Source organism: Panicum hallii, chromosome 7 (assembly GCF_002211085.1).
Source record: "Panicum hallii strain FIL2 chromosome 7, PHallii_v3.1, whole genome shotgun sequence".
Taxonomy (NCBI): Eukaryota; Viridiplantae; Streptophyta; class Magnoliopsida; order Poales; family Poaceae; genus Panicum; species Panicum hallii.
Window position 1 is genome coordinate 17820192 of NC_038048.1, and position 6643 is coordinate 17826834.

Here is a 6643-nt window from a genome sequence, read left to right on the forward strand (position 1 = left end):
AGACCCAAACATGAGGCTTAAACTTTTGCTAGCAGTTGCTAGAAAGGAACCGAACCTTTACCACCAAAACCACCATAACTGAATCGGTGGAGATGGAACCTACGACCCTTTAACTTTGTGGGATCAAATCCCCATTTGTGCACTTATCTCTCTTTTTTTTTATAGCTTTTACTGGTTATAGGAAGACAAAAAGCAACTGAAGCTTACTACGAGAACCAGCATTGCATGAACTTAGTTTCGTGGTGGATAAAACGTTGCATTAAAAATGACAATAGAGCTCAAAATAAGGTGAAAGCATGCAAGCATGGCTATATAAATAAGGGACACACACGAGAGCTGCCCTTCTCTCTTTTTTCTCAATTTCTAATAGCCATAGCTATATAAATAAGAACCGAAGGTTAGTATCAAAAGCACATTAACTGAGTTGGTAGAGACGTAACCTTTGATCCTTGAGATTGTGGGATCCAACCTCCACTTGGTTATTTACTTTTTACGTGACTTACTATTGCTGAGAAGGCAAAATCCAAGAAAATGACATCTTCTTTCACCATCGAAGGTTCTGCGGTTCTGCCGATGCTCAAAATAATACTTTGGTTGGACCAGAAAGCTTGGCTCGTGCTCTTGACTAGAGAATCACCACGAGGAGATGGAGAATAAAGGCAGCCGATGGTTGTGACCTGACTGGGTACCTAAAAGAAAACTGCTCGAAGGTTCTTGCCGTTGAATTTGCAACTTGGCATTAGATTAAGGACCTTCGCTTGTTGTCTGCCTTGGTGTGTGCATGCAAAAGATGATGCATTTATGCTTGCTTGCTTTGATGCCTAGTTGTTCATGCACGCGAACGTTTGTGCTCAGCCCTTGCTGCGGAGGTCCGCGCCCGCCCCGAAGGTTGTTACCACCGAGGTCGGGCTCCGCCATGGAGGTCAGCCAGCTTGCCGTGGACAGTACAGCCTCGCGTGCTGTCAAACGACCTTAAGTGTGCACTCGGAGGTGACGAGCCTCCAGGCCGTGGTACTCAACTCCAAGGTCATGAGGCGATGCAAGGATGTGTAACTAAAAGACTGGTCACTTATGTATCTGGAGGTTCATGCTGTAAATTTTGCACCTTGCATCTCACCAAGGAACTTCGCTTCCTGCTTGACTTAGGGGTTGTTTGGTTTGGAGCGGTTTATTATAAGCCCAGCCCATAAGCCCCTCATATGCAGTGACTTATGAGCCCAAAGTGATGTTTGGTTGTAGCGGTTTAGAAAAAACCCTTACAATTGGTAATGACCTTTCTACCCTCATTCATGCCCCTGTAGGTAAGGGAAACAAGGATAGTGGGATAAAAGAGGGGATGTTTTGGTGGATCCTACAGAAAATAAGCTCTATAAACATCCTTCGGAGGGGTTTATGGGCTTACGGGGTTTATGAGCATAAATCTCACCTATAAACCTTCATGTTTAAGTAAAAAAAAGCTTATTAGGGGCTTATACTAAGTCTCTCCAAACCAAACACCCTCTTAATGCTGCCCTGGTATATGCAAGTTTGATTGTGCATGCAAAGATTTGGAGAACGAGAGAACTCTGGTGCTGTTTTCGAGTTGCCTGCTGCAACACTGGCTGACAGTGATTACCAACGTGTTTAGGGCCCTCTAATGGTTGCATGCATGACGTTACTTCGAGAAAAATGACACTGACCCCTAACAGGGTGGTCGTGTCGTTACTGCGGAGGTATTTGCACTTGCTGCGGTGGTACGCGCTGGCCGCGGGGTTGCTGTGGAGGTTCGAGCTCATCACCTAGCCAGGTTGCGCTCGCCACGAGGGTTCAGGTCGCCGACAGGCGCTTGCGGCGATGGTTCTTGCAGCGATGTTTATGAACAGATATTCTGCAGTTTGACGTTGAGGTTCAGCTCGCTGAGATGGCGGCACTTTGTGCGGTTCTGCTTAATGGTCGGGAGCCTCATAGCTCGAAGGTAACGAGGTAGATATCTCATCGTCAAGTAAGCTTAGGTGCCCTTCACTTGTTGATTGACTTTGGGATTTTGAAGTGCAGCCTGCAATACTGGCGCCGGATTGCCTTGATGCATGAGTGTATGCATGCGAAGGTGATGCATGCATGCATGTCTGGTTGCATATGGTGGTTCACGTGCATGTGGAGCTTAACGCTACAGCTTATTATGCGAGGGTTCCGGCAAGACACGATTTGCGGAGGTTATGCTGGCCGCGAAGGTTCTTGCACCTCAACAGGTTCGAGGCTACACTGTCATGAGACGATGCAGCTTTGTTTAGTGGCTAGAACTCCGGTAATTTCAATTGAAGGTGATATTGTGCAGTTAAGGTGACGTAGAGCGGCATGCAGGTTCGACTGGAGATTAGATGCATGCAGCTTCGAGTGGAGATTAGATGCATGCAACTGCGACAAGCTAGCTTCCAGCCTTTTGCTTGCTTGCACGCCCCGTAGCTTCCGAGCTCGCCACGGAGGTTCCCCGCGAGGGTTCCGAGATTGCCGCTGAGGTTGCCCGGAGGGGATGCCAAAATCAGCGAAGGTACTCAATGTATTTGCCGAGAGCCCAATAGCGATGCTTCATGGGACACTTTTGTTGCCGTGCTCGTTCCTGGCGTTACCTTCGATTTGAGGACCCGGCGATGGTGCTAACAGACATGCCTATTTGACTTGCATAACTCTTTACATATGGGTAGAAACTAAGCTTCGCTGGTGTGAAAACACTCGAGAGCATTGACAACTCCGCATGCATGGGCCGGGGCACTGGGGAGCTCCGTGCTTCGACTGCTGTGTGCAGCTATGGGAACCTACGTTGGTTGAGCTTGAATACATGCCCAACATGTTGCCAAATGAAATGCAGTGATGATTGGCCCAAGGCGAAAAGGGGCGCCATGTACTTGAGTTCTTGCCCCTCGGTACCTTCTCCTTGGGGCACCTTCGCGATGCCGCGCTGGGACGTGGCTACTGGTGATCTTTTGTTGTCAGCTTCGATGGGCTTGCCACATGAGATAACCTTCGATGGGCTCTATTTTTTTTTGTGGTATCATCGTGAGCTTTTATTTTGTGCGAAACTACGGTGAGCGCCTCTGTTAGGTTTGGACTAGCTGAGGATGATGGAAATAGAACTCAAGCACAAAGCACAACGTAGTAATCTTAGAGTAACAGAGTGAGAATGAGAGCAAGCCAAAAAAGCAATAGAACAAATAGCCAAAAGTTCTCTCGTCCAAGACCTAGGGCTCTATTTATACGAGATGAGGCGGTTGTTTATATTTATTCCATTGGTGAGGTCAAATATTATAAGTAGATCCCTAGAATTTATAAAGAAGTCCCTAGAACTTGTAAACAGCTCCCTGGACACCGCAACTAAGAGCCTAGACCTCACAAACAAGCCCTTCGACCCCTAATTTAGCCTCTTTTACACATAGGGGTCCCTAGCCTTAAGTGATGGCCTAAGGCGCACCCCCAACAGGAAGAGAGCAGGATAATGTAGTTGCTTAAATATCACCTTGGACATAATGTTTATACTTGCCCAAGGTCACAGAGGGCCTGATCGAAGTAGCAATCGTAGATCGAACAATTGACCATTGGGACCCCTGGATCTCCTTGTATTGTTGCTGTCCGTCCTCCCCATGCGTTCTCTTGGCGCATAGGTCTTCCAACATGCTTAGTGCGGGATGGCCTCCAGGATGGGTTACCCCATCCGGTGGCCACCATGCTGACATTTTCAACGGGAGCCTTGGGTTGCCCCGGGATCTTCCCAGAATCAACCGCAGGAAGAGCAGCAGCAATTTATGCAAGTTGAGTTTCGATCATTTTATTAAAACTTAGTTGATTTTTAAGAGCTGAAGATAAAGTTTCAATTTTTATGCTTATACTTTCCAAAGTTTTATCATTGGCAGCAAGCTTTTTATTCAAAGATTTGTTTATTTTAGCTTGGCCAAGAACAAGGTCTTTTAAGTAAGGTTGGTTTGAATTGAAATTTAAATTGAAATTGGAATTGTAGTTATTACCTCCTTGATATGGTGGGTGTGACTGGTTCCACCCTTGGCCTCCTTGTGGACGGTACCCGTTGTTGTTGTTGATGAATGCAGCGTCTTCTCGGGTCTTGGGGCAGTCGTTCCCCAAGTGTCCACCATTTCCGCAGACTTCGGATGCGGAGTGTGAGTCTATAGCTTGGACTAGAGCGTAGTTGTTCATGTGCTCCTTGAATTTCGCCCTCTCATCTAGGCGTTTTAGAAGGAGGTCCATCTTTGCAGCTAGCATGTCCGTCCCCTTGATGGTGTGCATGCCTTTGATTCGGGGTTGGTGGCGTTCTTCACTCCACCCTTGATTGGAGATCATCTTCTCAACCAGTGTTGTAGCTTTGGCAATGGTGAGGTCGAAGAAGGCTCCTTTAGCAGCAGCATTGATGTGAGTTCTTGACGTAGGAGTCAGCATGTTGTAGAAGCTTTGGAGGATGAGCCATTCGTCCATCCCATGATGAGGATAGGCGAGGATGTATTCTTGCAGCCTTTCCCAGGCTTTAGCGATTGACTCCATCCCTGTCTACTGGAAACTTGAGATTTTCCCGTGCAGGGTTTTGGTTTTGCCTAGCATGAAGAACTTCACGAGGGACGCCGTGGAACATTTGTTCCACGTGTTGACAGCTTCCTTGTCCTTGTAGAACCATTGTTTCACCTTCCCTAGGAGGGAGAAAGGAAACAGACGGAGCCTGATGACGTCAGCTGCGATCCCTCGTATCACTATGGTTTCACACAGCTCGAGGAAGTTCTGGAGATGTGCGTTGGCATCCTTGTTTGGCTTGCCGTAGAATGGGCTAGCCTGTACCATGTTAATGAGACTCGATTTGAGCTCAAAATTCACGTCCCCAACTTTGACGTTAGGTCCGGTGGCCACATTGGTGACCGAGGGGACGCAAAAGTCACAAAGAGTCTTTTCGGCCATAACAGTTGATGGTGCTTGAACGACTAGTTCGGTTGCTGAGAGAATAATTTGGAAAGGGACAACATGAGGTTGGACCCTTCTCACATGCTTCTCTAGATTTTCAATGAAGTTTGTTGGCAAGGAGAAACCAGTCATAGACTACCCTGTTTTCATCCAGCAGGAGAAAACAAAAGCAACATTAGCCTATGTAAGCAATAACTATTTCTTAAACACATTGCCAAGATTGTGTATTAGTAAATCTTTCAACCAATGCCATCCCCCAGCAACAGCACAAGAAATATTTGTTGGTATTTCTTAACATCATCACCAGGATTGTCAGTCCTAGGCAATGGTGCTAGAAATACCATGGTGTTATGTCTTAATGATTACAAAATGAATCCGCAAGCGCACTAATATACTGTTGTAGCATTTTACTGGACAGTATTCGGGTATCATTATTTATATTTTCCCGTAGGATGGCATGGTGTAAAAGAGTTTACTAGGTACATAATTAGGACAAAATGGTTAAGCTATAAACTATATTTCATACAGGGTAAGTCATGGTAAATGATAGATATGGGTAATGTGACATTCACACTCAAGCCAATCTCAAGAATAATGAATAACGAATAAACCAAAGGTTAGCGGAGCATAGGCATACAAACAGAGTCCTAAAGCATCTATTCATACAAGCAAGGGTTACACAAGGCACAAGGTAAGGGCTCAGAGCTAAGACTCCAGATATTAGGGAGAATGTCCCGCACCGATGTACAACCAGTCCTATTACATCTTTCAGAACTCCCACACCATACCCGAACGTGGGGGAGTTCACTAACCACGGCAATTCCACCATAGTGGACGGACAGAGTTGTCACCACTTGCCGTCTACCCCTACAACACCGTGGAGCATGGTCATATCCAAAGGATCCCGCATACCCGGGCAGCACGCCCGTGTATGAGCTCACTAGCCTAGCACCCCCCCGGGTCTCCCACCTTTTGAATGGACAAGTAAAGCGCTAAGGCAAGCCCAAAGGGACAACTGTTGTCGGTCAAAACCCACTGGCGAGTAGCGACAGACAACACGAGGAGCCGGGAGGCTCCCGGGACTGCTGGTGGGCCCCGGTCCCTCAGTCAACGGCTCAAGATTTGCCACACGACCTGGCGACTGGGTTTGCTAGGCGTGCCACCTGACCTATACCTGATCAGGAAGGTGTAGATGTGATTTTAGTTAGTTTCCTGCATGCGCAGTCACGTTCAAACGTTAGCTCTTCGGGTGGTCCCCAGTATCCGCTGTAAAGAGCCGATTGTCTCCTAGTATCAGATCGGATCTGTATATCTAAACGAAACGTATATATGTGATACTAATATAAACTTGCTCTGTAATCATTAAGCTGATTCAATCTATGACGGTTAAAGCTTTCACCACATAACCTACGCGTAGTTAAGCCTAACAAATATGAAAGATAACAGAATAGCAACCTAAACACAGGCCTAAAAATGAACAGAAAGCCGATTCTCGGAACAATCCCTCTTTAGATCGATACAAAGCATCGAACATATTGTGGGATCATTTAACTCGTTTGAAGAGCCTAATCATGTAGATCTTAAACCAAACCTTTAATGAATAAGGGTTAACCATAACAGATTGGATCTACTAATCGAAACAGAGCAAGGCGCTGCCCTCACACCGGGGCTGCATAGCACTTACCTGAGAGAAACCCTAAAATAAGGGTGG